We start from the raw sequence: 19,581 nt of genomic DNA, 5'->3' as shown, positions 1-19,581 counted from the left end.
TCTTGATGCCAGTTGACTACCACACAAGATGCCTTGAATTGAAAATAATAAGCAGGCCAATGGAGCCAATGTCATTGAGTTTCTAGAGAAAGTTTTTATAGAAGAAGGAGTTCCTAGAACAATAGTTTCTGACAATGGAGTGCAGTTTGTTTCTAAGGAACTGCCTATCTTTCCAGGATGGGTATTGTTCATGAGAGAGTATCTCTATTTAGGCCACAAACCAATGGTTTGGTAGAGAGAGTGAATCGTCTTGTGATGGAAAATTTACAACTCTTATTGGCTAATCGGCTTCCTTGGAATAAGGAGTTGAGGAAAATGGTGTAGGCACATAGAACAACTCCCATTTTGTCACAGGTGTATCACCATTTGTGTCCTTAAAGGGAAGAGCAACACAGAGGGAGGAATGTCCTGTGTGGTGGGAAGAACAAAAAGTGTTTAGATTGACAGAGATTAAGTCATAGACAGAGTCAGTGGTGTGCAGTGAAAAGCCTAGGAGTACTATAACCAAAAATGGAACATCAAAAAAATCTGCTTGGAGAGTGGTGATTAGGTGTTTGTAAAAAAAGGAGGGATTGTTTAGAACTGTGACAGCAAGTATTCTAGCCACAAAAAAGTAAGAAAGTGAAGCACAATGTAGTCATTTTGAGTGATGGGACTATGTGGAGTTTTGGAAATGTGTAAAAAGCCAATAAACCTCAAGAAGTTAAGTGCGTAGGTGAAGAAATGATTTTGTGGGTATAATTACTTATGTATGAATTATATTCTTATGTTTTGGGAGCAATCTTTCTGCTACATTCACTGTTACATACCTTTCCATATACAGTTATCATTTAGGCGCAATCATAGTTTATGTTTGGGAACATATATATTGATATAGTCACTGTTCTATCTATTATAAGGGCATTAATATTTAAGTTATTGTTTCTTTTGTTTATTTTGTCGAGAAGTAATAAAAGCAAAATGATGTAGCATTGTAGACCACATAGTGAACAGAACCATGGCGATGTAAGTGGGCATCATTTGGTAGGTGGATTAGAGAAAGCTGAGGGAAGCAAAGCAGTTGATCCTGTGCTGGAGATTTGTAATCATTAAACACAATTACACTAAAAGAAACTAGGTGCTGTGTTTTTACAAATCTAGGATGGCGTTGTGTGGCCCATATCCTCACTGGTCCCGCTGGACACAGAGTCCAGGATTCGTCAATCCATCATAGAATCAGTAAATCCACTGCTAAAAATATTTGTAATATATATTTTATTTAGATATTGACGTCCGCAACAGATATATTTCTGTAATGGCCAGCCAATCATAGTGCAGCAGATTCATGAATCCTGAGCTGGATTTGCAAATCCGTAATGGAGGATGGTAGAAAAAGCTCCCTCATCCAATGTGGTGCCTTTATTTTTTAGTTTTATTTGCAATCCTCTGTGGAGCAACCTGCTGTGGGTGGTCAATGACCTATTTTTTGTTCTTCAACTGCACTTTTTTTGTGTTGTTTTGGTTGTTTATTCAAACACTTTTTTAACAAAAACTTTTTTTCTATATGGCACCATTTTTTTGCTGTAAACATTTTCTTAAAGCAAATGTGTTATTTTTTCAAGTGTGCCTTTCACACAGGTAACTTATTTTTTAAGGGCTGCATAAAAGTCTTTGTGATGCTTTTTATGTTCTTGTTCATAGCAATTAAGATAACACTTTGATTTTCTTCTTCAGAGCAATTTTTTTTTCTTCATTTTTTCAGTTTGTGGTAAACATCGACGATCAGGGATCACACACAACATCTGCTGGACAAACAGTCAAAGGAATGCGTTCCTCCTGTTCCTTGTTTTTTTGTTCCATTGCTCTCCTACAGTAGTCATTCGGGTGCACCAGGCAATACAGTCCCTGCTCAAATAGGGTCCAGCCCCTGCCAAGAAACTGCTTTGCCAGCTCTCTGGAGTCTTCCTCTGCCCAACACAAAGTTCACCACCCAAACATACTGAAAGACCTACCCTAGTAAAACACAGCACTCCTAGGGAGGAAGGGCATACGGGGGTGAAACGCGAGTCCCTATTGTGTGTCTAAACCTGCATCTAATGCCTGCTCATTGGAATCTCAGTGTTTTAGTGGTAAATAACTTGAGGTGTATGAGAAAGTGGATTATTAGTTGTGATGGATGGTAGTTCATCACAAGTAATAATGTTACTATTCTTGTTAGGTTCAGTAAATGTTTCAGTAATTTAAACCTTAGCTCAGTCCCTGGTGGCTATGGCACAGAAGAAGTGTTCTAACGATATCCATTCACTCCATGATAGTCTAATATGTAAGTACACAAACTAATTCTGCCCTTTCGCTGCAGCTTGCTGCTTTCAGACAATTCACCAATTTTCACCCCAAATATAAACCTTTCATTTTCAGTTGAGGCTAATTCTATTCCTAAATGGGGGCATGCCATGCTTTCTAAGTTCTCGTATTCATTAAAGTCCAGCGTAGAAAGATGGTGTCATGCATTCCCGTATACAACTCCACAAGAAAACATGTTGCTCCAAATGTCCTTGTGCCACTTTGAAAAAAAATGATCTTGACAATTTGGCTCAAACTGCATTTGGAATGAAATAACCTGATGTGTATCGGAGCTATTTTCCCTTTGGGTTAATTTACAGAGCGAAAATCATTGAATAGGTTTGTAAAAGGTTAGAATGTCGTTGGATAGGGAAGTATGCACATGTATGAGCATTATTCACTTCCATTACACAACGTTAGATAATCACAGACTTGTGTATCCCTAACTGTGACGCAGTGTTTGCCAACAGAAGGCAACATTTCATGAACTCTTTCAAAGGGGAAGCATGGCACACTTAAGGCTTCACCTCTTTAGGGTTGTGGCTCCTCCCCACATTCACGAATGGGTATAAACAGCATATTGGACTCTTAAAATAAACAATAGAACCATTCACTTTCAATTAAAATAAATGTAACCAAGTAAAACATAATATTTGGAAAATGTGTGGTAATAAATGCAGCGAAAAGGTCAAAACCTTGTTATTACAATAGTAGAGGTGAGATACTTCTGAATCTATTTATGGCTTCCCGCTACAGGCGCATGTATTTGGTTTGTGCTCCAGTTCTGCTTAAATACCTGTGTTTATACCTAATACACATAGCACTAAAGCATGGAATGAACCAAATAAGCAGAGCACTGAGAGTAATACAGTGTTTACCGCCATTGTTGTAGGAAGGGGCGGGGCAGCGTGACCCAATCAAGTCTTTACTTCTCATGAGTCATAGCCCCTGCCCTACTATGTTATTTAGGGCAGTTTGTCTAGGCATTAGAAATGATGACAACTTTGCCTTACATGTAAGACCATAAGCCAGGGCTGAAGACTATATACTGTGGACCTCGCAGGGCAGGAAGACTGGTAACAGGGCCTTGCCAGACACCATGCCCTGAACCTTCTGAGAAAGGCAAAAAGTTGAGCCCTCTGATTCTTGAAAAAACAATAACATATGGATAGGATGCCTGAAATAATATCAGACACTGGTAAATACTTTGGTCTGCATTCCAAGTCAATTGTTTATCACTGTGCCATTACATACAGGGACCAACAATGTGCAAATTATCCTTTGACCCGGTACAATAGGACCAGTCTAGCCATAACTGCTGGACCTCATCCACTCTGAACGGGAACAAAGGCAACCTCAGACCAGTTTGACCTTGTTGGAACTCAGTATTGAGGTAGAGCTTGGGCTCTATGGAACAGTGAGCTATGGAACCACATCTAATTATTCCTGTCACACTTAGGATGCCTCAATGAGAAAAACAATTATGTGATGAGCACATTCTTTATATTAATCTCAGTGACTAGTGATTCTGAACTGCATTCCAGTCCATCATTTTTTGCTCACTTTTCCACTATGAGGGACCATCTACACGCAAACCAGACCTCGTCCTGTACCTATAGCAACAGTCTACCTCAAACCACAAGGTCACAACCACTTTCAGTGGAAACACATGTAGCTCCCATACCCATGTTGGCCTTTTGTGGGGCTCATCAGTGTGGTGCTGCTTGAATCCTGTGGCAGAGTGAGCTAGAAGACCTACATTAAGGGCACCAAGTTGAAACCAGGCTGGTTTGCCTGTGTTTCTATTGCACCATACATGTTTTGTTGTCCTCAGCGAGTCTCCTTAAATGTGGTAAATATGCATTATTTATTTTTCATGTTGGAGAGGTGGGTTGCAATTTACCTGTATCGGATGATTAATGTACTGTACTGTAAGTATTTCCATGTTTTAAAGAATCTGGTCAAACCTTTATAGAGATTGCCCGTTAATGTAAACTCTTTTTAAAGTCTGTTAAACCTCACTGTCATTACTGACCACAGTGGTGCAGATCCTGAATATCAAACCCAGAATATTGTTGGTGCTTAATATCAAGGTTATAATATTGTGGCTATAAAAATATCAAAGTCGGGAATATCGAGAATAAGTACATCGCTTTTTTTTTACAATATTATCAAAGTTACAAATATTGATTACTAAAATATTGAGGTACTGAAATATTATGTATATATATATATATATAGCTAATTGTGTTAAAGTTATATTTTAATGGTGCAAAATAGAGTATAAATAGTATAAGGTTTAGAATATTGTCATCAACATCGAGCTAGAAAAGCACTGTTTTTTACAATTTTTGCAGCAAAGTGTTTAAGCAAAGGATTAGCTTGTGCCAGCCATCCTATATTTTGGTTTTCAATATTTTGTTAACGATAATGTTAATTTTAAAACTCAACATGACTTAATCTATGCCTATTTTACCCGCCTATTTCATCTGTGTGGAATTGTATGCAGTGTACAGTCCTGCACAGTGAGAAGTGCAGGCACATGTAAAAAAGAACATTTTTCTTGTTTTTCTCACATGGAAAAGTTTCTCATTCTGGAAGGGGAGCTACTCCAGCCCTTGAATGGAGACATTTTCTTATTGTTTCTAGGAGGAAAATGGTCACATTAAAAATTTCGAATGACTACAAACAGACCTGTTGGTGAACTTTCACAAACTTAATGAGCTAACCACACTTTGTTCCGTCCACATTTCCACCATTTATATGGAATTCACGGCCGCATTTGTGACAGATAAATCTGCAATTGTAAAATCATTTATGTCTCCCACTGTTCCTTTTGTAAATTCCTGACATGCGTAAATATAGCAATTTTCGGATATAAACATATATGTACATCCAGAATGTGTTTTATGTCTCTCAGTGTCTCATCCATCTGAGGTGATATAAGATAAGTCTGAGACAGTACTCTATAGGAACATTTTTTAATGGCTTTTTGGACACTACTCCTTTGATTATTATATCTCGACTAAATGAAATCAGAAAGTAAAACGGAATGTTTCCTGCCCAGGTGGTACCTGGTCCCATGTGGAAGGTTTCCTCTCATCTCTTACCAGTGATGCGTCCTCTAGTCAAAGAGCAGCACGACACTGAAGGGCCAGTGTACGCTAGACATACATTTAGGTTCTCAACATTTTGCGGAAGGAAATATTTGAAAGTTGTCCAAAATTTTCGGAAATCTCAAGTAATTCCTTTGTACTCGTAGAAAAATACAGCTGTCACAGTTTTCCATGAGTAAACTCAGATGTTGAACATTTATGTCTGTGGTTTATAAGGCGCACAATTTAGCTGGTCTGTTTGCACATATATATCTCCATATCTAGCCTAACAGCATGCATGCCCTGTTGCTGAGACGGGTATTGTATATATTAAAGAGCTTGGTGCCAGCAAATTGCTTAGCATTTGCTGGCTTGGTTGCCATTCTTTTTAGCTGCCCCCTAACTGGCCACTGTATGCCCATGTCACTTTCTTTTATTTCTCCGGAGCATGGACTATGTACTAATTGATTTCCTTTGATTAGTGACCTACCACTGCCTGCGTTGTGATTCGGTGTACTTTTTTTCATTTTTCTAATCATCAGTTCCACTTCCATGCTACACTTTTGGGTTGCTTTTAGCTTCCACTCTGCAGGTTTGTTTGTTGCCTTAATTTGTTTTGGAATTCTCAGCTTCTTTTTATAGCACCAAACAAATGGCACGGACTGAAAAAGCAGTTTGTGACTTTGTTTTAGAGTTTGCTTCTTCCTTTTATAGCACCAAATGGCACAGAATATTAAAGCATGTGTTTGTAGGCTGTGCCTCTTCTCTGCATATACAAAGTATGTGTCTGTTTAGAGTGTACACTGGTCTGTAACCGGATTCCCATAATCTTTTCAGACAAGCAATCCAGTCACATGCGTCAGGCTAGGCTGTCATTAAACAGCCTGAACATTTTGGACACATCTGTGCATTTTCAAATACAAAACATGTGGCTTTTTAAAGTACCTCAATTTTAAGCAGCGGTGCAGTTAATCCATTTATCCTTAAAACCTGTGTCCTGAGACGTATGTGTTATCACCATGTAGTCCTTGGTCAGTAAACAACAGTGCACTATAGTTGGTTATTTCACGTTTATTTTTAGATTGTTTCTTTTAGGTGTGTTTAATTGTGTTATTTGTCCATTCTTTATTTGGACTTCCTGCTTCTTTGCTATCTTTAGGTTGATCTTGGCTTGGTTGTTTGATTGCAATGATAGTCTCTCCTTTGTTTCTCCTTCTCTTTCAGGCAATAAGGGGGTCTTCTCATCTGAAACTCTCAAAAAAGAAAGCTACAGGTACATCCTGTGATCTTTACTGGTATCCTAAGTTCTGCTTTTATTAATTTCTTCTATGTCTTTTCTCACGTCTGTTTCTTCACCCTCTCTTTGTTTTGTGCTTTCTCACACCCTTAATCTTTTAGTTTGAGTAAAATAAAGCAGTCTCTCACTTCCTCCCCATGTCTTGCTGTTATATTACATTTTTGGCTTCCCCACACCTTTCTGTCAAAGGTTCTCTCTGAATCTCAGTTTGGTATCCTCACCCAGGAAGTTGAATATATGACGGATTTCACAAAGTGGTCTTTATTCTCTCTTATTAACATCTCTTTTCAACATTTTATGCATTTTGGAGATATTTAGAATGAGATAATAAATGCATTTCTTCTTGGAGGTTCTCTTCCCTTTTTTTTCCTATGGACATTCTCGTTTCCCCTTTGCCACCATCCAACCCCATACTTTGCCATGCACCTGTGTCAGCCATGCTCCACTTAGAGTGTAGTGGGTTTGGGTGGCTCTCTGGTTGGTCCGCCTTCCAGAGCCACTTGGAAATTGACTTTGGCTGGTTTTGGCTCGATCTAGTCTCTTGCTGCACTACTCGGGTCTGCCTCTGGTGCTCCCAGTGGGTATTTTCCTTCTTTGCCACCGTGGGGAGTCGTGGATCCAGCTTGTCCGCTGCTCCCGATTCTCTGTTGCATTCCTCCTCACCTTTCCAATGCTCCTCACTTAATTCTTCTCTCATTCTCTTCTCTGTCTCTCGTTCTCCAGGATGCTTTGTTTCTGACTTCTTGGCAAGCCTCTGCCAACTCCTCCCCTCCTTCATCTTTTTGTCCTTCCTTCTTGTTTTCTCCGCTGTCTGCCAACTGTAAAAAGAAAAGTCCTTCCTTTTTTTTCTTTTTGTCCACTTTTGCTTTCTCTTGTCTTGTTTCTGTTTCAATTTTGTCTTTCTCTTCTTTTTAGGTGTTGGGGCTGCCGTAGACCAGTGGAGGATCTCAGGTAAGTTGTCCATTTCTATTTCCCCAGTTACAGGGTCACTTTTGTTATATAGATATTCCACCTCTTCTTTATGCAAACAAAGTATGTGCCAGTTTAAAGCTCTTCAGTTTTGTGCAGCACAGCAACTACTCCATCGTAACTGAAAACCTGTGCCTAAGTCCTTATTCTCATATATATTCCACCAAAAACACTTTCAGATGCCCTACAATCATATGCACTTAGGTCCAAGAGCTGTACCCTAAAGGCAGAATCTACACCCCACGCCACTCCAATCTACCCATTGGAGTACCAACTCTAACCTATCTCAATCTACCCCGCCGCACTACAATCTACCTCATGCTACCCACTTCAATCTAACCCACTCCATCCTAATCTCCCCTATTCCTCTTCAATCTGAGCACAATCTGCCCTACTCAGCTCCAGTCCACCCCACCTCACTCCACTCTAATCTACCCCACTCCACCCCAGTCTACCCCAATTTACTCCAATCGACCCCAATCTACTGCACTTCACTCCATTCCACTCCAGTCTACCCCACTCCACTCCAATCTTCCCCACTCCACTCCAGTCTATCCCAGTCTGCCCCACTCCACACTCTCTCAACCTCACGTCAATTATGGAGGTGTTTATTTCCCATTCCTTCCCTGGACATACACTTACATCTGCTCTGGAGAGGAGTACATGTACATTTCCCATTGTGAAAAACAATCTAGAAATCTTTTGTGATTTCTCTTAAATTAAAGGTCATATGGTCACTTTCTAACTTCCATGGGTGGACCCGCCAAGAAATGCCCTCCCCTCTACTCCTAACCCTATATTTGCAACTGTGGAAATTCACTGGAGTGGTGACAATCCCATATATGCAAATATAATTTGTGAGAGTGAAAGTGAAGAACGAATGTGACTTTACCCTTTGAAATTAGGTTTTTGGAGGTAAAAAACGAATCCTTAAGCATTTGCCTGACCACAAGTAGGATAGAAAGCCGTGTTTGAAGAAAGACTAGGATGTGATAATATATGCATAGTGAAAGCGTCGCCTGTGCTGTTCACAGAAAGCTCTGAAAATACAGATAGATTTCCATATCCTGGGCTTCTTCCAGATTGATTTCAGTTTTCTGGCTTCTGATTGGTACCCTTGGGCATAGCTGTCAGTAATACAGCCAGTTCATTGGCACCACGTTGCCTGCCCTCCACCAAATTCACTTGCAATCTATGAGGCATCTCACATGCACAGATAATTCAGACTGCCTACCAGGGACCTAGGTCTGTGTTTACTCTCTTGGTGGGGAGAGGTTTCACAGGGACAAGTTTGAGAGAGTCTCCATAAAAGCACTGGTGTACACAGATTAGTGGCACGGGCAGAACTGCCACCATGAATTCAGAATGTGCATATAGGGAATAGACTGTTGCTTGTCGTGAACAGCGCTGTTTTGTAATTGGATGGCTACAGCAGCAGCAGTCATTCAATTCCAAAGCAGCAAAGAGCACACTAGCATACGCACAGGAGCAGGCTCTGAGGCACAGCACTGCCTGTCGATACCACCCTTGTTGCAAGTTACACTTGCCTGCTCAGTGGTAATGTTACAGTTAACTTATGCCTGCACGGTCTGGCTACTGTTTTGGTGACAATTTGGGAGAGAATGTGAATGCTGCCTATGGTAGGCAGTGTGTGTAGATGGTAATATCACTGTAAGAAGGGCGGCATTGAGAGGAGAAGATAAACTCACAGCCATCCCTGTGAGCAGATTGTTAAACGTGGCTTTGGTGGAGGTGATGAGAAGCTTGGTGTTGCTTGAGTAGGAGTCAAGTGTAGCCCTTGCATCACTGAGGGTAAAGGTAACTTGGCCCTGGTGGTGGATATAAGAATATTGAAACCAAGGCTAGACTGGCCTTTCTGAGCATCGGGTGGTTCCCCAGTAGGCTGGAAGGGTGGGGGGCCACTTTTGTTACTGGTGGGGGGCGTTTATGAAGCAGTGCAACAGATTTAAAAGCACTATGGAGTTCCTTGTATGTCCAACAGTTTTCAAGCAGCAGTAAAATTGCCATGATAACTCTGGTGATTAATGTACCTCCTGAAGAGGGATTGGGGTTTTTGCCTAGTGGCAATATGGCACCCCACCTTAGAACACCACCATACAAGAAAAAGGCTATAGGTGGTACATCCTTCTCCGTCCAAGCAGCCAAACTATGGAATTCATTACCCCCAACTATAAGAGCCACAGATAACTTTCTTGTCTTCAGAAAACTACTCAAGAGTTGGCTCTTTCCTTCATAACCACCTTTTTCAAACAACTATGAACTGCATATGCCTATGTGGATAAATATTTTTTTCAGATTATATGTATATTTTTATTTATTTGTAGTTTCTTTGGAAAATATGTATTGCTACTATGTCATAACAATAAAATACACACACACTCTTTAAACCTGTCTGACTAAGTATTTTTTACCCATGATTCTAATTATGTATTGTATGTGCATATGTGTGTGTATTCGTGTGTGTGTGTATATATAAATATATATATGTATGTATGTGTATATGTTGTTTCTGTGCTTGGCATGTTCGTGGATCATTGCATGGCTCCTGGGTGGGTTGTTATACTAGATATCTATGAATTCCTGCTCTCATCTTATCACACTTATCTACTCATCACTCTTATGTCATGTCTCTATCAAACTACCCTCCATTCTCACCCTGACTCATCCCAAATCCCTTCTACCACTTTCATCTCCTAAATATCTCTGCCTAAGCTCTTCCCTCCACTTCCACATCTAACTCACCAAACCTCACTCTACCTCTGTGACCTCCCACACAACCCTACTAAATGTTCCTGCATTCATCTCACCCTACTCCTATGCTCTCCCTAACCCTTCCACATACTCTTCCCCCTCCGCCCCCCTTTACTCATCCCAAGCCTTTGGGTTGAGTAAATGAAGGATATACTCCCAATTAACACTTCTGGATTTCTTTCCTCCTCCACCCCTCCATTACTCCAGTCAATCTAACTAACAAACTCTCATATCTGCGGCTCAAATGAACTCATAATAATACTAAAACTGTACTCATTATTTAACGATACTAATCCATCACTAATTCTTGTTGGGTTCCGGAGTAGCGTGCTACTCATCGAAAAGTGCTTTGACGCCTCGTCAGGGGTAGTAAGCGCTATATAATACGATTACAATACAATACAATATTGACTCTTCTAAGGTCACAGAGGGTTAATATCCGTGCTGGAAACAATGTGTGCCATGCAGATCACAGACCAGTATTTTATGTACATGGCTCAGTGGGATACTGCTTTTCTCACAGTGATCCTTTTGTTACTGTGCAATTCATGAGTTACATTCATAACCTAGCCCAGTGAGCTATGTACTGCCATCAAATAAAAATTATGTTTTTTCCCAGTCTTTGATTATAATAATTTTATTGCAAGACTAGAGGCTGATATTGTGCTTCTCTGTTCTTGCTTTTATTCAACCGCAGCAGTCAAGAACTAAACAAAAAACTATAAATGCCATGGGTCGGGAGTACATTGAGTCAATGGGAGAGAACTGCGTGGCATCACAGTAACCAATAACAGTATGGTAGTACCTATAACACTCAACTTGGCCGCGACCAGACATCTTTTCTTGCTGATCTCAGTCAAGTTAACAATTGCATATATTTATGCATATTTATTACTTGTCTTTGTTTAAAGTTGACTTACTTGTTATATTGTATTTTGTTTAAATTGCACCCACAAGCCTCTGTAGTGCTTTTCTCTTCATCTGCAAGCTAATATTGTGCTATTGACTAGTGAGGTTCCCTGGCGCAAGGCAGAGGATGCGGATCCTCACAGGCCTTCTTCCAAGGAGGGGAATAACTCTTTATCTCCCACAAAATGCAAATCCAAATATGGCACTGTTAAATCATCACATATTTTAGTCACTCATATTCCAGACAAGGATGATGATATTGGGGATATGGATTCAGATAATGACAAAAATTAAATTGGGGATTCTGATCTGTTTTCTGCTCCTACTCCTAAAAGACCCAAACTGCCATCCCCTTCTCATGATCCATTTGTCCCCAAACTGGTGTTCAACTCTGAAGGTGTCCCAATGTTTGATCCCAATTTTATACACCATCTCAATTCCACTGATTGGTTCCTAGCAGACCATGTGGCAGAGTACATTCCGTCTTGCTTACGTTTACCCTTAGATAAGCAAAGAAGGGAAAAATTGAAATCAGAATGTCCTAGACCTTCACCATCTACAAAAATGAGTCACTCCTACCATCGACCCCTATATTCTCATGTTTTACTCTAAATTTGGCAAGGGTCCACAAAAAGGAGTAAGCAAAGCTTCGTCCACATGCCAGGACAAACCTTTGGATGTGGTTGGGCCCTTGGCCCATATTTTTGATTTGGCGGAAGCAGCACTTCTAGACCAGTCCTGCATTGGCCCTGGAACTCTCTCCTTGGGAGTACAAAGAACCTTTTGCCTGCTAGGGAATGTTAATTCTGCAATTACACATGAGCATTGTAAGGGGCTTCTATTAAAACTGGACACTAAGTTAGTTAACTTAGCGGCTATGGATCCTGGAGTCAAGGAGGAAGGCCTTCTCTTTGGGGATTCCTTCATAAAAGAACTGAAGAAAAATGTGTCAACCTTCCAATCCCTTGATAAGGTGCACCAATCTCTGAAGAAGGTCTTTTCCCATTGTGTTTTCGCCAGGGCTGATAGATGCAGGAGCCGCATTACCAGCCGAAATTCCCATAACCAAGGTTCTGGAGAATTGTTCCGTTCTGGATTTCAAGCCTCAGTTCTATCAACAAAGAAGCAGGGGCTTCCGAGGCCGGGGACACAAAGGTTCCAGATATAATCCTTAAACAGGTAAGCCTTTCTTCTGGCCTTCCTGTTAGAGGTCGGCTTTGTTTGTTCTTTCCAAAGTGGAATTCCATAACTTCAGACCCCTGGGTATTGAACGGCTGACCATGGCTACGCTACAGAACTTTACTCCAAACCTTTTCAACCAATGTATCCTTCTCCCCCAAAATTGCCTTCTGAAATGTCCCTTCTCATTTCTTGAGAAATTCTTTCCCTCTTGCAAACGAAGGCCATTCAGATCACCTTTCCCGATCCCTCAGGTTTTTCAGCTCGCTCTCTCTCTCATCCAAAAAAAACAAGAAAATGAGACCAGTCATCAATCTCAAACAGTTCAACCAGTTTGTCGCTTATTGACATTTACAGATGGAGACTATCATCCATCTCAGAGACATGTTACTTCAGCACAATTGGATGGTTTGTTTGGACCATCAGGATGCCTATCTTACTGTGTCCATTGCCCCAGCTCACAGAACGTTTCTCTGAGTTCAGTGGAAAGTTCAAACTAATCAGTTTTCCTCTCTTCCCTTTGGTCTTTCCTCAGTCCCATGGTGTTTTACCAAGGTAATAAAACCTGTGGTCACTTTTCTCACAGCCCAAGGCATTTGACTCATAATCTATCTGGACGATATTCTAATGCATCAGAATCAGTCCACCTTTTCTTTTTCAGTTTCAACTGACTTGTTCCCTACTATCAGTTCTGGGTTTTATAGTCAACACAGAAAAATGTATACTGACTTCTTCCAAACAAATAGAGTTTTTAGGATTTCTTATAAACTCTTCTGAGACAACCTTCATCTTTCTTCAGCAAAAATAAATACTATCAAATCAAAAATTCCCCAGACTCTTCGGTGTTCAGTAATATCTCTCAGAACGCTAGCAAGAATTGTGGGTCTTCTCTCTTCATCTATACAGGCTATTTTCCCAGGCCTTCTTCACTATTGGGCTCTTCAAAGACCAAAAATCTTGCACTTACATAAAGGTCTGGCCTACTCCCATTCCGACATCCTAGATCCAGAATCCCGCCTAGAGTTTCAATGGTGGATAGACCATTTAGATGACTGGAACGGCAGATGTATCTACTCATCAGCCCCCGATTGTGCATTAGAATCAGATGCATGTCGGTCGGGGTGGGGCGCCCTTTGTGGACCAATCCCAACTGGCGGAACATGGTCCTGCCAGAAGTCCAGATTGCACATCAATATTTAGAGATGCTTGCAGGCTCCTTTGCGATCAAAAGCCTAGCAAAATACAGGGTTCATTGCTCTAGCCTTCTTTGCATGGACAACATCTGTGCCGTAAGATACAAACCTCTCTGCCGTCCGATATATAAATCATCTGGGCGGAACCAGATCAAAACCTTTAGCGGAACTAGCCAAAGGTTTAAGGGAATTCTGCTTCCAAAACATTTCTGGACAACCACAGGTTTGGCTCCCTCCTCTTCTGGAATTATCCATCGATTTTCCAGTCCCTGTAGTATTATTCCACCACAGATAAGTTAACTTCATCTTGCTTCCCTCCTGACAGCGACTCCATCTCTTCTGCCTACTTCATCCTAATAAAGGCTCTACTCTAACTCCTCCTCCAGGGTGACTGTATTCCTCTACGATGGTTCCACATGTTCAGAGTTCCTCTTCTTCAGTGGATGTTTTCATTTACATTTCTACGGAGCTGTTGACAGTGTTTTCAGCACTTTTGATTGTTTTATCCATTTTTTCCTTTATTCAATGTTTATACATAACTTCTTACACTAGAAAAGAGGACTGTTCATGGTCAGGTTGAGTGTTATAGGTACTACCATACTGTTATTGGTTACTGTGATGCCACCTAGTTCTCTCCCATTGGCTGGCTTTACTCTAGACCCATGGAATTTGTATTTTTTTGTTTCGTTCTTGACTGCTGCGGTTGAATTAAAGCAAGAACAGAGAAGCATAAAACTAACTTCCGCATATTTAATAAAATTAAGACTTTCCTTCATAAAGTACTAGGAAAATCTACATTTTGTTAAAAAGTGTTTGTTTTGGTATAAATAAATTATTAGTAAAGTCAACCCTAACCACTGTGTTACATTCCGAAGACTGAGTTTATGCTTCCCCAGACAAAGCACTCTTAAAAAATGCCTACCAGTATGGGTGATGCGAGTCCTACACCATGTAGTCCCCTTTGTTTTATGTAACATTTTCTATAAACTGATTAACACATGTACAATTCATTTTTTCTGTGTGTGATATAAAGTGTTCCAACACCCTACGCTGGTACAGGAGTACTATAAAACAAATGATATACATGTGAGAAGGAACTATGGAGACACAGGGCACTGTTAGAGGGTGATGGTGAGGGAATCATTGAAAAGCCCTAATAAAGATTGCTGTACCTTGGTGCACTGCGAGGTCATCATTTACTATGCATTAAAAATTAATACAGTTGCCTGTGTAATAAAAACTGTATTGTAAAATGCACTGTGTTTGCCATTTACCCCAAATTATCTTGCGGGAGAGAACCCCTCATGTCCCATTGTAGTGGTTAGGCAATCTTGCTATGCACCCTATGAAGGCTTGTCTGACAAAATTTGCCAGGGCTGCTTTGGGTTCCAGTCTGGCCCTGGTTGAAGCTGGTTATGAAGGCAGACTTGGCCTTGGTGTCACTGTGAGGAGATGAGAAGCTTGGTGCTGGCAGGCACTGATAAGAAATGAGAGAGCAGGTGCCGCTGCTGTGAGTAGTTAAAAAGCACAATGTAATGGCCCCATGAAAAAACTGAGCACTTTTCACCAGTGCTTAATTTGTAAATTAAAAGGTGCTGGTGCCCAAAGTCCTCATTTTAAACAAGTGGCTGCTACAATTAACTATGCGAACACGGAATATTGATGCAGCGTAATCCTGAAGCCATCTCGGGCCTCGTCAATCCATTTAAAGCCACTCCCTGCCCCTTCAGCTCATCCCTGCAGCTTTCTATTTTCTTTCACTGTGACGCTTTTTCGTTTTTCCCTTCCTCCGTCTTTCCCAAATGTGTCTTTTGCTCGCAGCAAATGTTTGAGGCAGAAAACTAAGCGCCGGCCCTTAAAAATAAGTGCCGGTGCTCAGCACCGGAAACAAGCACAAATTAAGCACTGCTTTTCACTAATAAAAGACGGAAGCTCGGTACTTTTAGCTTTGTGAGTAAAGCATGCCCGCACAGAGCCCTTGATAGCAGGGTACAGCCATGGTAAAAACATGAAGTTGTTTCGGATTTAGTTTGCTCATCCTTTGGTACTGACTCTCTCGAGGTTTCACAGCTGTAATTATCACCACGTTTCAGCATTTCATGGCTTAGTGCATCAAACCCAGTGTGAGAAGCAAAAGTCAGCCAAAGCGGAGTGGAAAGTAGGCATGGTGATAGGTTCGGGGAACAATGGAAAGCAGGCAGTGTACAAAGGTGTAGCGAGATGCAGGATGCAAAGAAAAAAAAGAGTGCGAAACAGGACCGTTGAGAGATGCTGCTGCGAATCAGGAGAGTCAAGGCAAAATAGGGACCTACAGGTGAGAACGGAGGGGTACAAGGGAAGGTGGCGAGCGAATAAAAGTGGGTGGAGAGATGAAGGGAATACACGTGAGATAAAGAGAAACTGAGATAGCAGAGATTATAAAAGGATGTACGGAAGAACAGAACTACAGAGGGATCAAATTAAATGGATGGAAGAAAGGGGAACTGAAGAAAAGACGAGGATAAAAACATACAAAGGAAACTGGAGAGATACAGTGAAGAGACAGAGGGTATAGAAAGTAAGGGCGTATAGAAGAAATAAAGGAGAAAATGGAGTAGCAAGTGAAGAGGGGCAATAGAAATACAGAGAAGAGAATGTAAGACGGAAAAAACAGAAATGCATGGGGGAGTAGAGAGGAGGATGAAGTAGCGAAGAAGGAAGGGTGAGAAATGTACAGGGAAGGATGTAGAGGTTCCCAGAGACTGATAAGGGGGAAACACGAAGGGTCAGACTCATGGGACAGTGAAAGTTGGAAAGTGGGTGCATGGGATGTAGTTAGAGGATGCAGAGGTACAGGGTTGGATGTCTCAAAGTAGGAGAGTGTGAACAGAGGGGGCAAAAGGGGCTAGAGAGGAGGAGAACATAAAGGAGAGGATGTGAGGGCTCGTTCCACTGCAGAATGGAAACCTCAGTGGAGAAAAGAAAAAGGAAAGGGGTAGTGGATAGATAAATGTGTGAAAAGGAGGCACAGAAAGGTGGAAGTAGAGTGGTACAGAGGAAGGGAGAAGAAGGGACAAAAAGAAGGATGGAGGAATACAGGAAGAATAAGGAAGCATGGGAGAGCGAAGAGGTATGGTGGGAAGAGGAGGGGACCAGGAAGGCAGGTGAAAAGCTAGACAGAGGAAGAAAGCTACACAATGAGAAATGGAAACATCAATGGAAAGGCACAAGGAGCGTGGAAAGTGGAGGCAGGGCAATAGCAAGGGCGGAGAGGAAGGGGTGGGAGACATTCAGGAAGAGATACACGGATGCAGGAGTGAAGAGATACAGGGGAGCAGGGGCATAGCTATCATTAGGACCGCAGGTATAGTGGCACTGGGGGCCAGGGTGTAAGGATGTACTTTTACTGTGTAATCAAAATAAAAGAGGGGCTTTTTACTCACATTCATTAGGGCCCATGGCACCTTTGTTACACCTCCCCCAGTGTATTCGATCAGTCTGCTCTGTTTCTTACTTCAGCATCATTTCGGATACCCGTGCCTGCTGGCATTAAACAGGACCCCCTTGTTCTAAATAACAAATCCTGTGTGTGCGTTCGGTGTCCAGGCTGTTCAAATGTAAGCCAGGCCTGACGCGCGGGGTTAACGATATTATTTGCTTACCCACAGAAGCCAGGGATGAATGACTGTCACGGAAGAAGGAACTGAAGAGAAAGCTTGAGACTGACGCAAACGGGACCGAAAACACAAGGAACCAGCAGAGGTAAAGAGTTAGGATCAACCGATGTAAATTTAGACACGATATTACATGCATATCAATCCGAGTCCACACACTAAGATGTCGCTTGCACTTTTCAGTCACCACCGAAAGGCGGGAAATCCACGCCTGCCCTAGAAAACGGGCATAAGCGAATATTGAGGAGAGCGGTTGCTGTAAATACAGGCCTATGAGCGACGCCTGGTGCGGTTCGAAAGTGAAAGGAGCCCGTAGATGTTGGTGGTGGTGTCGCACTCGGTGGAAATCTCCATAGCGAGAAAATAACGCCCTCTGCAGGGTTAGAGCGTGAGGCGCAGCAGTGATGTGTATGCAGCCGAATGTATGTGCGACGTAAATGGACCCTGCGTCATGATAAATAAGCTGTTGTGCGTTATTATGGTAAATGTAAATATTATAAGTCATTCTTTGAGCATTACCCGCACCTGTCTTCTATGGTATAAGTACATTTTTATTGGCTGCCGTATTAGTAATGACATATTAGCATTTTTATGATGATAATTGCATTGTACGACACCGGTCTTTAACGAATGTTATACCAACATGTCTGCTGGATAAAGGGCTGTGTTATATGTTTGCCGAGTTAAGTTTTATAAATACATGGTTGCTTATTTTGGTTTGTTTTTAATTATGGCGTTATTGTATAGATGTATACATTTATTTAAAAGGTATATTTTCTGTGCGGCCTTCCTATGAAATGCTATGTATTGACTATAAAAAAAAAATAAAGTGTAAGTTGCTCTGCCTCCTGCACACGTGCGAGTATCTTTATTCATATATATATATATATATATATATATATATATATATATATATATATATATATATATATATATAGCTACATTTGTTGTTATTGTTATCCCCTAAAATGCTACCGCATGAGTACAATTTCTGCATAACGTCAAATTGGTTTATTTTAAGGGCATTTTGTCTTAATGTAAATTATACATATTTGTTCGCCGAGTGTTGCTGTTTGATATCCGTTTAAGGAGATTTACGTTAAGGCACTCAGTTTGACTCTACAAGAAATACATCGAATTGTACCGACTCTTGGCATATTTCAGCAGATGAGGACGAGGTTCTGTGTGATATCCGTTCTATGCATGGAATTTGTCACAGGCAAGTACGTGTTTGATATCTGTGTGTATTCACTGTGATAATGCTAGTAATACTTTCTTTTTATTCGGGGGCCAGTCAGGCACGCGGGGGCGCTTCCACTGGGAGGTCCGGGGTCTGGGCGGACTGATGCTCGTGCTGCTGAAGTAGACTCGTGGCCCTGGAAGCTGCGTTTCTAGGAGGGCTGCGCTCTTGGGTCAGTCACGGCGCTCAGCCTCCGTAAAAACAATGTCCTTACCCTCTTAAGTCCAGTGTGAAATGGCAGTTGTGAAACCCATGTGACCTACGGCACCCACAGTGCCGGCGTGGGGTGCTAACTCTTTACCGCTAGTGTGAAGCTGAACCCCTTTAAGCTAAATGTGCAGTGAAATGTATTTAGCCGAACGTTAACAGCTACGCAGTGTCAACTCTTAAGTGCAAGCAGAGGCGTCGCCACTTTAACCCCAAGGCGAGGCGCTACATCTTTAATTCTAGAGTGAAGCGCAACATCTAACTCCGAAAGGAAGTGCTTCCTTTTTTCGTTCAAGAGTGAAGTGCAATGTCTTTAATTCTAGAACGAAGAGCTACGTCTAATTCTAAAGTGAAGTGCTACAGTTTAAGTTCTAGATCGAAGTGCTACCTTTAATTCTAAAGTGAAGTGCTACCTCTAATTCTAAAGTGAAGTGCTACAGTTTAAGTTCTAGATCGAAGTGCTACCTTTAATTCTAAAGTGAAGTGCTACCTCTAGTTCTAGAGTGAAGTGCTGGCTCTTTAATTCTAGAGAGAAGTGCTGGCTCTTTCATTCTAGAGAGAAGTGCTACCTCTTAATTTCTAGAGTGACGTGTTACCTTTTTCTCACCATTGTAAGAGAATATCTCGTTAAAATCAACCTGAAGCCGAACAAAGTGCTACTCTTTACAATTTGAAATGCTTCCCCTTTAAAAAACGAATTGCTTGACAATCCTCTTTAAATATCATGGAATAGGCCTTTTAACCC

At 41.4% G+C, this 19,581-nt stretch overlaps 1 protein-coding gene and 1 long non-coding RNA gene across 2 annotated transcripts in view; one reads left to right on the top strand and one right to left on the bottom strand.

Annotated features, from left to right (window-relative positions):
* LOC138295615 (cyclin-dependent kinase 4 inhibitor B-like) overlaps nt 1–19,581 on the bottom strand; it is a 150,752-nt gene that overhangs the window by 128,896 nt on the left and 2,275 nt on the right. The gene's annotated exons all lie outside the window — the stretch shown is intronic.
* Nucleotides 1,963–18,225, top strand: LOC138300680 (uncharacterized). Its single transcript, XR_011204983.1, has 4 exons — nt 1,963–6,690; nt 7,630–7,665; nt 17,384–17,477; nt 17,573–18,225. It is a non-coding gene; the product is annotated as an uncharacterized lncRNA (long non-coding RNA).

Source organism: Pleurodeles waltl, chromosome 1_2 (assembly GCF_031143425.1).
Source record: "Pleurodeles waltl isolate 20211129_DDA chromosome 1_2, aPleWal1.hap1.20221129, whole genome shotgun sequence".
Taxonomy (NCBI): Eukaryota; Metazoa; Chordata; class Amphibia; order Caudata; family Salamandridae; genus Pleurodeles; species Pleurodeles waltl.
The sequence above is the reverse complement of the archived record's forward strand: the minus strand, read 5'-3'. Positions and strand labels throughout refer to the sequence as shown.